Raw genomic sequence first — 13667 nt, 5'->3', positions numbered from 1 at the left:
ACAGACCCACCACTTCCAAAACAGACTACAATGATCACTACTATGATAATCAATAACCTCCATGGCTAACACACACTATAAGTCACTGATGAGTTAGATGAAGCACATGTTTATTGCTTATTTGGTGTTAAACAATTACAACAATAACCATACAACATTGTTCATATGCAAGAATACAGGAGTATAAATATAGAATATCTGTACTACAGGGTAGAATTTGTCAAAAACACAACAGACACACACACTTTCAAAAAGTCACATGCGCACATCCACACAAACGGTAACGTCAGAGTGTGGTGTGCACTTTGCACTCAACAACGCATTCAGTCACTCACTCATAAATCCAAATGGAAGACCATTTATGTCTCAAAAGTCTCTTTAGTTTAGTGTTCGGAGCGCTGCCTGCACTCAAGGCTCATCTGCTCTCCAGAGTTGATGCCGTCGTTCCTCATTTGGAATTAACGGGAGTAGAAGGGAGAGGTTCAAAAACAGCGGCAGTACGAGACGTAATCCTCGTCTCGTCTTTGTCCCATTTTGACCCTCAGTTAACGGGGACCCATTACACTTTTCCTTGTTTTATGTCACATATACTGTTACAGTGGTGGGATGAATATGGCCAAAGTTTCAAATAATGAAGTCAGCTTAAGTACAAGTAATAGCCACGAACCAAAAGCTCAGGCTTCAGACGACTTCAAGCGCTCCATTTAAGACAGTTTTTTCTTGGTTCAGATCTTTATGATGTCACAGAAAGGAGATTTCCCTTTAGACCCACAAACTGTTTGTTCTGTGGCAGCCAATCAAAAAAAAATAAATAAAAGCTGTCTTAAAAGGAGGGCAAAGGCAGGTAAAAATGAGGATGAACTGAGGGGCTGCTCCAAGGCCCGGTATCTGAACTGTGAATCAGGCAAAGCTACTCTAACTCTAGTCCCAGAATAGAAATATGGAGTAAGAAATGAGCATATCAGGTCCCACTTAAGAGGCTCGCTGTTCACAATAATGAAATGTATGATACTGGTGTCAACAGTAGCATGTTAACATCAATTAAAGTTTACGTTGTTGCTTTGGATATATCACTGCATACTTGTGGGCAAGTTACAACACAACTGAAATCACTGACAGCTTCCACAACTGGACGGGAACTTTGTCACACTGTTGTACAACACGAAGAGATCTTTTGGCACAAACTAAGAAGAACACGGTCTTCAAGCAAACACAGAGCAGGAAGTCAGGGGGTTCAGGGGAAATGTAGCCCCGTCAATGAGGCTAACTCTAATAGCACAAGTGTGAAACAGAGTCATCTGTGCCTAATTTCATTTGTTTGCAGTGAATGATGTTAAATACACTGCATGTAGCACCTCCCATATGACAGCGCTGCGCGGCGATGTTTAGACAACATAACAAATGAGCCATAACTTCATGCGGGCGTGCAGCTTGCTGTCTCACTCCTTTTGGCGGGCGCTCTGCTCTGCTCTGCTCTGTGTTTTCTGCCGGTGAATCCATTCTGAGGTTTAAAGCCGAGCACGGTGAGCGTTTTTAACGCTACGACGGACGCTCATTACGCGGTGCTGAGGAGCAAAATGGATGCGGCGGAGGTGGCAGATGAGATTTCAGGGTTAATGTAACGGGGGTCTCGCCAGAGTCCTCATCTTGTTCTTGTGCTACAGTTAAAGTTAGCTTGTTCAGACCGGTCTCTAGTGTTGCCTCTGCTCCCTCTGCTCTGTCACCTGGAAAACAAACAGGAAAAAAGAGCAAGAACAGGTTAAATTAAATCAGGGAAATCCATTTTTTTTTATCCTATATAGGATTTTCCTGCCTAGATAAAAATATGAGGCAGCTGTTCTTCAATCTGATACTTTTTTGTTAAAAGAAGCACAATTTATTCAATAATTTCAGGTAGAGTTACTTTTAAGACAAAACATATAATCAGCTTCAAAAATAAAGATTTACTGCCATAGAATAAATTTGTGAACAGCTTATAAAATAGATAAAATGAGACAAAAGTTAACAAATATGGTGAAGCAGCCATTTTTTTTTTCTAAATTAAGAGTCCTTTACTTTTGATGCCTAATTCCTCAGTCACTAATTTCACTTTTTTTTGTCAGGAAACTTCCTCAGTGCTCCACTACAAAATGGATCCACTTTCACATCAGTGGTCAGCGGGACACACACCTCTCTCCTGGTCGCAGTCCGGAGAGGACGCTCCGCTGCACTGGCTGCGAGGGCCTAGGAGAGGTGAGGCGTGCCCAGAACTGCACACTGAGTCAGGGTCATGAGAGCTACAGGGGCTCGCTTCGTCCAGGCCATCAGGGCAGGAGGAGGATAGGATGGAGGAAGAGGGAGAGAAGGAGAGATAGGAGGAGGGGGTGTAGAGCGAGGAGGACGGGTAAGGGCGGGGCATGTTGACGAGGGTGGAAGCGGAGGTGGAAGGAGAAGAGGGGACTGCTTGGGGCGAAGAGGTGGAGCGCGAGTCGGTCTCCTCCTCTGAGCTGCTATTGTGACTGCCCTCGTCGTCAATTGATACTGACACCACTGAAACACACACACACACACACACACACGCACACACAGATATGAGCTTTAAACATGCAGACACACAGATACAATGACTCAATAAAAAGAAAGAAATGATAATGTGGGTCGATGAGGTGGGTGACTGCTGATCTCCGAGTGTTGGTCGTACTCACTCGACAGACCATCTGATTCCATTTTGAAGTTGGCGATGTCATCGTTACCGCCGTCTCCCTCCGCTCCAACGCCTCGCTCCCTGGTACCCATGGCGAGGGAGCGCCGCTGGGCGTGGATCTCCTCTGAGATGCTCTCCAGGTTGCGTAGTGCTGTGCGGTACTCTGCTTTGGCAACCACAACTTTGGCCTGAAGCTCGTCCACATGTCGCTTTAATTGCTATGAGAAATCAATTGGAGTTTCTCAATTGCAGATACCTCATAATAAAATGAATACATATGAATTTAATACTGCTCATGTTACTCCTTGGAGTTTATGAGTAGATGATAAATACCTCCAGCTGTAGGTAATACTTTGCTTTGAGATCAAAATACGGTCTGCAGGGGGAGAAGAAAAAGAAAAAAGTGAGGGGGGGGAAGAGAAAAATTTTGCCAGCAAGAAGAATAACCCTCCTCTGTGTGCAGTCACATTCCATAACTCTTACAGAGGGAGCACAACCCAGCATTACACAACCAACACGCAAAACATCTGGACTTCATCAGGTTACAGAAATGTCGCTCCCCTTTCTTGCACAAAACCACACTCACATAAGAAGTTCAAGCAGTGGGAATCTCATGGGCGACATTTCCCAAAACACAAGCACAGACCTAGATTTGTTGATGGAGCGTTTAAGTTTCTTCTCTAACTGCCTCATGTGGCTCATGCAGGAATTGTAGTTGGCTGCTGTTTTTTTGTGCTCTGCTTCAGTGCGTGTTCTCTCCTGCTCTGCCTCCATCACCTGAAACGAGAGGGAGGAAAAGCAGCGTAACGTTTAACCGCTTGTGAGGATGGATTGTTTTGGCTGTGCTGCTTTATATACTTACTCTTTGTGTGGCATGGTTAAGCATTTCCTGCCAGGCGGAGTCAAACTGGCGGGTGTCCTCCTCGAGCAGCCTCTCCTCAGCCAGAGCGATGGTCTCCTTGGCTGCCCGCAGGATCTCAACTGACCGCTGGAATTCCTGAGTGGCCTTTTGGTCTTCAATCTGGGCCTGGATTTCAGAAAAGGAGAACCAGCAGTCAAACTTGTGAAATCAGACTGGTAACCAAATGTTCCCCCTGAAAATACAATTCAGCATTCAGGTGGTAAACATTACTGCTTCAGATTTCACTTACTTCTGACAACTAATGAGTGTGAAGAATATGACCTGCTACACTCATTGCCAGCTCCATGTTTTTCTCTACTAGAGTACGTTGGCTTGGTTCACAGTTCAAAATAATGCTCATTTATCTTCTACTGGGCCTCGGTGCAATCTGAAAGAAGCTGTTTCAGCTCCTTTCCCCCTTCCTTTAAGCCGGCTTTCTTCTGATTGGCTGCCCCTAACAAACAAAAGGTTTGAAGAGCTGTATACCCAAAGTTGTATATAAAAATGGACAAAATATCTGGGTCTTAAAAATGAAGCCAGTGCATGAATGCCTTAACCCTGCCGTTTTCTTCCCTTTGGCCAGTAGCTGGAGATTCCTTCCGGGAGGAAGGCTAATTCAGGGCATGCTCATTGGCTAATGATCTGTCAATCACAAAACATTAGCCAATAAGCGTGCAGAGTCCCACAGTTTCACAGTTGGATGCACCCGCATCTCATCTTGTCCAGTTTCAAAACATTTGGGCCGAGGCTTCACAACAGGACTTCACTAATCAGTGGGTGATGTCACAGTAGCTGCTTCCATCTTTTGAATACAGTCTTTGAGCCAGAGCTCTGTGCCCGAGATGACCATATTAGGAATATCCTCTTTATATGACATCATAAGAGCCAAGACTAGAAAAATTTATCTGAAACAGAGCTTGCTGAGACCATGTTAACCATGTTTACTATGAGTGTCCACCACAGCAACAGTATAAGTATGACAGAAAGTAAGGAAATTAAGGAACAGCATAACAGATCCCCTTTAAATCATAGCACTGTGACAGTGAAAAACTGCTTAAAATTCCATATGTGGTTATGAAACAGGAAATTCACCCAGTAATTATTCTTACATTGATTGAAGCAGGAGTCTTTGCGCTGCCTGTGTGTTTAATCTATAACCTATATTTTCTCATTAAGAACCATGGCTGATTCGTTATGGCAGCCAAAGAGGCCAACACTCATACAGAAAGACAACTGAGCCTTGATCCAATAGACAAACAGAATCTTTGTCACTGAGGAAATCTGACACAGTCAGTGGGCTCTTCCTGCCCACAGTCGCAGTCAATAGGAGGGTTATTCTCATCACACTGAACATATTTGGACCCACTCTCTCCACTCAGATAGGCATAACTCCAAGGTCATTGTATTGGCTGAATACCAACATGAAGGCGTTACAGTAACTCCAACTGGACTTCTTTGCAAAAGACTACAAAAAAAAGAATCAGAGAAATGTGGCCTTTTTGTTCATAAAAACTTGCTTAAGGAAAAAGCAACAGTAAAAAGAATTTACAAAAGCTCTTATACATGCTCATGTATTCCACACATATTGATTATGTTATTACATTAAACAACTTCCTTTTTCTGCTGCACGCCTTGAAGATGGTCATTTTAAGACAAATAAGTTAAAGTAGACAAACAGTCTGATGCATTTTATATTTGCATAAATCACCAAACTCTCCACAGAAACAGTACTTCAGCTGATTAGCATTTTAAAAGTACATTATGAGCAAGGCAACAGTTTAAAGGGACATATTTCATCCTGCCTGTCTGTCAGTGTGCTCCTTGTGCTTTTCTGACTCTTTTGCTTGTATTGACTGTCCACTACAATGGAACCAAACCTGCTCGTCTAGTTTGTGTTTATAGCTTTAAGTGTTTTCAATAGATGATTGTTTAAACTAAATGGTTCATTTTAAACTAAGAAATAAAGCCATGCATTCATGGTAACACTAGCATTCAAAGTTTTAAATGTCTATTCTTTGAAATCCAAGTGCAGTTTCTGTACCAGTGTTTTCCAAAAATAGTTGCAGACAGAGAAGAAACCTAAACTGAAGTTGAAATGCATGCAGTGTGGTATGTGATTATTATCCTGCTGAGATGATGTCAAGGATGTCATTTCTAACACATAGCCTACACATTAAAGCCTAAACTGGTATTTTTATTATAGAAATGGTGAAAATAGTTATTTTTATTGTCTATTGTAGAGCTGAAATGTAACACAGTAACACCAAAGTTACTGTCACTATACACCATATGGACAAAAGAACCAGGCCACCTACACAGGAGCTGCTCGGCCTGCCGGTTAATGGCAGGTGTGGAACTCTGCAGCCACTGAATCAGCAGCAAGTTGGTGACTTTTACACAATCTGTGCCTTTGATACTTTAGCAAATAAGTATTTACATCTGCATTCTTTTTTGGCCTCCTTCACACCACGCAACATCTGTACTTGTTGGGCAATTATTTAGTGTTGTGTCTCGTATGTTTGCGTTGGGTCTCTACCAACTCTTGAAGGAGGTAGCTAACTACTTAGTTGCCAGTAGCTACATGTTTTCACCATAAACTGTAAATGAACAATTGAAGTAGCCATTAAACCATACCCTGGTTTGACATCCTTTCTGACTGTAATAAGGACCATGTTTTGTTCAGTAAGACCTGAAACTAGCAACTGAGAGCATAAACATGTCAGAATAGAGTTTACTGAAGTCACAGAGAAAGGTAGCGAGAGACATTTTCCAAGAGACTTCTACACAAATAGAACTCAGTAGAGTCGCCCTCTGCGGACTATTAAAAAGATACAGGCTTATTTTTATATTTCTGCATTGGCTTCTTTTTCAGAGCCATAAGCTACAGCCATCTTTTTTATACAGTCTGTGTTCCCCACCAGCTAGTTCCTCTCTTTGCATGTTTACTGACTGCTGTTTACTAAAAAAGTAGCATAAGATGTGTTATTCAGACATTTTTTGTTAAAAAGAATACTTTCTGTGACTGAAAACAATGTGGATAATAGTGGTATCAATGAACTACAAAAAAATATTTGTTGGTAGTATTAGCCAATAGAGGCAAAAACTCTCCATTGCACTAAGCTGAACTGCATAATGTGGGGATTTTCTGTGCCCTTGTCCCTGGTAGCAGCACATTTCACATTAAACATCTTTAACATTGCAGACTCCCTACAGGTCAGTGTAGTTACACAATTTGTTAACCCCTTCAACATGACCCCTGCTACTGTCAGCCATGTTTAAGATAAAGCCTCCAGTGGTGACGTGAGCAAGCAGATGTCTGCTTTGCCTCATAAAATATAGAAAATACAAAAGTTTCAGCATCTTCTGTCGTGATACTTTGGTACTGCAGTGGTTAGATATGCTATCCAGCGTTGTTAAGGCCTGTGAAAGGTGAAGAGAGAGAGAAAAGAGGAGGAAGATAGCAGCTTCTCATTGTAATCTGTTAGCTTAACAAACTGGGAAAGATAAATCCTTCCTCTTTGTCCCTCATCATGACCCATTTCCCAGGCTCTGAGAGGAGAGAGGTTGCAGGGAAACAGAAGGAGGGGTATGGATATTTAATGAGGCAAAAACAAGAAGAACAAACAGAAAAGGAACTGAAACATTAAAACAACATCAATCTTTTTTTGTGATGGGGTGAAGACGAGAGACACAGGAATACCAGAACTTCCCGGCCAGGGAAGCTTTTCTCATGCTTCCATCAAGTGTCAGCTCAGAGTGTAGTCACTGTCATGTGAGTTTCTCCCTTTTCTTTCCCTTTGCAAAAAAGACTGAGGACGCGTCTTTGGCACCCTCGTGAATAATGTGTCAAAGCTTGAGAACACAATTTGCCATTATCTTCATGGCATAAAAGCATGCTGAGCCTTTGACACCATGCAGATATTGAGCTTTGTTATCAGTTAATTAACTTGATGTCATAGAGCACACATCACATGACACTTAGAACCAAACAATATGGTTTTTTTTTGGTCTGAAAAACCCTGGCAGGCTGTGATATGCACCCCGACTGCTTATATCATCCTGCTATGAGTGCATATGTGTGTGTGACTGTGACTCATTTTTAATACCTTTCTAATGCCTCAGTCTCTCTAAATACAAATCCTATTTACAGTTTCCAAGGGGTGAGAGGGTTGGAGGGCCAGAAGGTGGAGGAAGGTGACTAAAACAGAATGTGGTAAGGGTGGGGTGAAGGGCGTGGACACAGACAGCCAGACAGGCAGTGGTGCAGAAGAGAATGCTGGGTAAAAAGGACAAAAGAGAGGACGGTACAGGCTAATTCCTCTACACCACCCCCTGATCTGTTGGAATGTAAGGGGGAAAACATAGGGGGGGTTTGAGGGGATGAGACTGGCTTATGGGTGGGGGTAGCTATAATATTGTGAATGTGTGTGTGTTTGGGATGGAGGGTCAGCGAGGGCAAGCATGAAGCCCTTTAAAGTAGGTCATGTATTAAATATTAAATATTTGTCTATAAATCATAACCAGACAATACGCCTGCTTAACTGGAGGCCGTTATCGGCTTTGCTCTATTTAAACCAACCAATCACACATACATAAATACACACACACACACACACGCATGCACGCACGCACGCACACACACACAAGTGAAAGAGGGATTTTGATCCTTTCACGTGAACGCAGGTCCCATCAAAATTCAAAACCTCAGTAATCCGCAGCCCTCACGTGTTAATGCCAGAAGCAGATGCTGCCGGCAGGTATTCTGTCATAGCACAACAGAGATAAGCAAGGACAAACACACACACACACACTTACAAGTACACAGTCTATTTCAGTTTGACATGCAAATGTCAGCCTTCTGATGCATGACTCATAAGCTCCTGTGTTGGCTAGGATGGAGGGGTGCTGGACTCTGGAAGCCTCCACGGGCTTTGACAGTAAATGAGACAACCCACCGGAGAGAGAGCAGCACAGGTTTAGCCTCCTAAGCTCTGGGGTAACTTGCACTGCTTTGTATCTACTTGCAACAATGGAGCAAACAAGACAAGTCCTCCCCAATCCAGCAAAAAGAAACAAGTCAGGTCATGCAAAATGTTGCAAGGCTATCAGATTGTTCTCCATGCAGAGGTGGTATGTGTGTGTGTGCGTGCGTGCGTGTGTGTGTGAGACACTGGCTTAAGATGGAGGAGTGCGACTGAGTTTAAACATAGACATCACGTGACTTTACTCCCTTTAAGCAGACAGAAGCGGCGCGCTTTAAACTTCTCATCGCTAATCCTCAGTAAGCCTGCCCTCACACTCTCTGTCTGATGACCTCAGGAGTCACTCCAGCTCTCTCTTGCTAATGTGTGTGTGTGTGTATATATATACCTGTCTTGCCACTTTGCGGGCCTCCCAGTAGGGTTTGGAGTCATCCACGGCTCTCCCAATCTTCTTCACCTGCTCGTCCAGTTTAACTGTTGCCTCCACGAGCACCGCGCGGAACCTCTGACGGAAGTCCTGCACACACAAACGCTCAGAAATGAGCACAGGAACTTATCAAGTCACACTATGAGGCTGCTCCAGGCTGGACATGGTAAAATGTGAGCACATTGTGCATGGCTCACTGTGAACATGTCCTGCTGCCCCCGTTATCCATACTCATATACATGCAATATAACACTCCAGTGGGTGTGTTTGCTCCCATTGTTGTTGAGGAGCCTTACATATAGTCTTTGATGGTGACCTAGTGAACGTGCGCGAGTAATGATGAAGCATTACTGAAGGGCCCAATATCCGTGTGCAATTGTATAGCTGCTTTTGTGTGTCTGTATATGCTGTAATTTGCAAAGCAGAGGCTTAAACGGCAGCAACAGCTGCATCCTGTTCATGGAGCAGACATCGGCATAAAAGCGAGGTTAAAGAGGGGAGAGGGAGAGGGTGCTACAGGAAACACACTTCCTGTGACATCATCACATTTCCTACGTCCTGTATCTGCAGTGACGTGTGACGCAGCACGGAATCCACAAGGTAAACCCTGTGAGCGAGCGACTGGTCTCACATACTGTGCGGAAAATAGTGTTGTAACTGTGCGTGAACATACACAAATATGTTGTGTTAACACCTTCAAATGTCAAATGTAAAAAAATAGGTTAGATCAAATGAATTCAAGACTTAGTGTAAACAATTGAAAACAGTGCTGTGCAAAAGTCTTGAGCCTGTCATTTCTTTATATTTTGCTAGAAAAGTGGGAAATAGTGCAGCGAGTTATTGAAACATTAGCAAACAGCATACAAGGCAAAAAAAAAGAGTTTGAATCATTCTAACAAGCCTGAAAGTCAATATTAGGCGTGACCACCTTTGTTCTTCAGCACAGCCTGAACTTTCTGAGGCAGCTTTCTTGTAAATCCACAAAGAGCAGTAAACCTCAGAACCGCAGTAGCTGTAGGTCAGCTGATCACAGCCTGCACACGTAGAACCCAAATTTACCAGAGATCAGAACAGAACTCTTTAGGTGACTCATTTCTACTTTGAGTCACCTTTTTTTTTCCACGCTGCACCGCTACATTGGCACCTGGGGTTCCCCCCACCTGCCAAATTCTACTTTAAGCCCTGGGTATGACCACCTTCATTCTTCAGCACAGCCTGAACGCTCTGAGGCAGCTTTCTTGTCATTTCTTTCAGTAGTTCAATTCAATTCAATTTTATTAATATAGCGCCAAATCACAACAGTTGCATCACAGGGTTTTATATTGTACGGTAAAGACCCTACAATAATGCAGAGAAAACCCCAACAATCAGACGACCCCCTATGAGCAAGCACTTGGCGACAGTGGGAAGGAAAAACTCCCTTTTAACAGGAAGAAGGGGGAGCCATCTGTCACGAGAGAGCCACGAGTAAGCCAGCAGTCTAAGAACCAAGTGCTTTATTGGGGTAATATGGTACCATGAGGTCTTTAAGATAAGATGGGGCCTGATTATTTAAGATATGGCATAACAGAAGAAGGATTCTGGATTTAACAGGGAGCCAATAAAGAGAAGCCAATATGGGAGGAATATGCTCTCTCTTTCTAGTCACTGTCAGTACTCTTGCTGCAGCACTTTGGATCAGCTGAAGGCTTTTCAGGGAGCTTTTAGGACAGCCTGATAATAATAATGAATTACAATAGTCCAGCCTAGAAGTACTAAATGTATGAATTAGCTTTAAAGTTCAGGAGTAGTTCTCCAGGCTTCTTGGAGGACATTCAAAGCTCTTCTTTGGCTGCCTGCGTTTAGGTTCAGACTCTGGGGGGGGGGACTGTGTGTTTTTCTATCCAGATATGCTTTTACTGCATTGACAGTGTGTTTGAGATCATTATCATGCTGAAGCTGTTGCCAGTCAGATGCTTTCCAGATGGTATTACATGGTGGATCAAAACCTGGGCTGCGCACCTGAGATGAGGCATACCTTATTTCAGTGACATCATACAGAGCCATGAGTTGAAATGCCTGAGTTTTTCGAGCCATCTGGCTCACAGGGAATCCCCTGGCACAATAATAAAGACTTATTTATCACTTCATAATAAAGATTAGAATATAAAAATGTGTTTAGTTTCTATAGGAGGTTCATGATGGCACCCACTGGTGCGGACACGGTCTCATATCTGTCAGACGTAGAAGAGGTTTAGCGTTGTGCTTGCAGGCAGAGTCTGAGCATGGATTCAACCTCCTTGCCCGGCCTCACTGAATCCTCTGAATCTACCGTACATCATTTTAAATCAACTCCAGAATGCAGAAAAAGCCTGCCAGCAGCTCCTTCCACATTCCTTTGCTTTCGTTTTGCCTCCTGATGCATCTATGTTTCATCTTCTGTTTGCTCATGTATTTATATCAATCACCCAACTCACACTGCTGTTTCTTAAAAACACTGGCAAGGCTGTGGGACCCCCCCCCCCCCCCCCCTTCCCCCGAGCTTTCCAAAAGGCAAAAAAAGGAAAAGAAATATCCAGAATTCAGCTGGAAAACATGGATTACAGGAAAATTCTCTAAGTTCTCTCTCACTCTATCTCTCTTTCTGGTGATACGTCCATTCCAGCTGTGGTTTGTTGGGTTTGGATGTGAGCGCAGGGCTAATGGGAAACAGAAGAGGCCTACTTTCAGGAAGGAAAAAAAAAAATGCGGCCTCACTCTGGAATGTTTTTAGTTTTGCAGAACAGTAACCCAACTAGCACACATCTGAACTGAAGCAGCCCTTTCCGTGTGCCGTCCTCGCTTGACTTTATATCCTTTATTCCTCTGTAACGTGTCTGATTTGTGTTTGTGAATGAAGCCTGTGAGTGCTACAGGGCAGTAGTGGAGTTTCAATAACCATTCCACTACTGTGTTTAAAACCACAGCTGCACTAAGACTTTATAATGAGCAGAATTACATAGAGGGAGGGACCGTTCCCGCTTCAGATTTTCCACGTATTCCCACAGACACATTTAGTAGTTTTCCATCTTTTGAAAGCTTTCTGTTTTAAAACAGTGGCATTGTTGCTACGCAAACCCCTGACAGTTTACTGGAAGTGAGATGAACTATGTTGCAGCACTGACAGCATTTCACACCAATTTAGAGTTAAAAAAAATAATATTTAAAGTCTGAAACGTGAAAGTCAGTGACTGTTGAGTGGGTGTTAGAGCTCAGCTTACACTCTGCTCGCAGTGTTTACCCCAGCAACGCAGGGCAATAACGCCAATGACAACAGTGTTTGTGGTTGGTCTTACCTCCAGCTCACTCTCCCAGCGGTTAATGTCATCTGTAGCCTGGTTCAGCTTCTCCAGTTCTCCCTGTTTACAGAAAACAGGCCAAAACACACACACACACACACACACACACACACACACACACACACACACACACACACACACACACACACACACACACACACACACAGAGAGAGAGGGAGGACTGTGATTAAATCACACTGGCTGTGACTTGTGTTAACCAAATTATTCAACTTGCAGTTCTCAGTAGGACATTTTGTATACAGTCAATAAATTGTTACACACACACACACACACACACACACACACACACACACACACACACACACACACACACACACACACACACCACATGACACTTTTTAACCCGGTGTCACTTCACTGTTAACCACATTTTGAGTCGATTTCCAAACCCCATCTCACCTGGATTCTGGGATCCACTTCTTCTTCCTCATCAGCGCCCTGCAGCTCATCCTCGCAGGTATTCCCATTTCGCTCCATTCTCGGGATTTCTGAAAATTTCTGGTAACGAAATGAGGGTCTTCGGCGCAAACGTGACCCCGGGGGTGCTGAACAGCACAGGGGCGTCCAGCAGGGATCCTCTAACCTTTACGCGGAGCGCGTCGCATGGTTGCCATTTTTAAAGGAGTTAGTGTGTTTAAAGGGCAGAGGAGCCCGGTCACCCGCGCTACAGAGGACCGCAACCTCACGGAGCCACAGCGGACAAGCTGTGAAGGAAGAAAGTATTAAACTATTCCAACGACTGATAAGACTACTTCCGGTTGGGACGTTCAAAATAAAAGCAGCTCCTGATGTTTAGGCTCATGTTCCGCCCTGCGTCCTATCACAGATTTATTATCTTAAACGTGAAGCTGTACAGTAGTTTAAACAGACTGTTTGTTGGATGATTGTTCTGAAGAATGGAAAACACTATTTAGACGTTTAACTTTAGAGTTATAATACTACTGTACAAGTCACATAAACAAGATACCTGATAAAGTAACGATAAACGTACGAATGGCACTTCTCAGAATCACATGCGTGATGTTATTGGATCATAATTATTGATTAACTAATGCATAATGTTTAATGTTAATTTATTAATGCAGTTTATCTGCAAAATAGCAAATAACCAAGACACTAAATGGTACAGCGTACAAAGTACATTACTTGCATCCATAGTTAGATTAGGTCCCCCCCCTCTCATTAATGGTCATGACTAGAGGGATGTTTACAAGTACAAGCATATTAAGTCTGTACTTCATTAAAAGTACTTGACTCAGTTTGGGAAGTTATATTCCCACTGCTCCTATCCATGGTCTCTAATCCACTGGTGCTGGACTAACAGTACTCTATCCAA

At 43.3% G+C, this 13667-nt stretch overlaps 1 pseudogene; it reads right to left on the bottom strand.

Moving 5' to 3' along the window:
* Positions 1 to 1489: 1489 nt before the first annotated feature.
* On the bottom strand, positions 1490 to 12808 carry LOC115788456 (SH3 domain-binding protein 5-like; annotated as a pseudogene).
* Positions 12809 to 13667: the final 859 nt, after the last annotated feature.

The sequence above is a fragment of the Archocentrus centrarchus genome, chromosome 11 (assembly GCF_007364275.1).
Source record: "Archocentrus centrarchus isolate MPI-CPG fArcCen1 chromosome 11, fArcCen1, whole genome shotgun sequence".
Classification (NCBI taxonomy): Eukaryota; Metazoa; Chordata; class Actinopteri; order Cichliformes; family Cichlidae; genus Archocentrus; species Archocentrus centrarchus.
The sequence above is the reverse complement of the archived record's forward strand: the minus strand, read 5'-3'. Positions and strand labels throughout refer to the sequence as shown.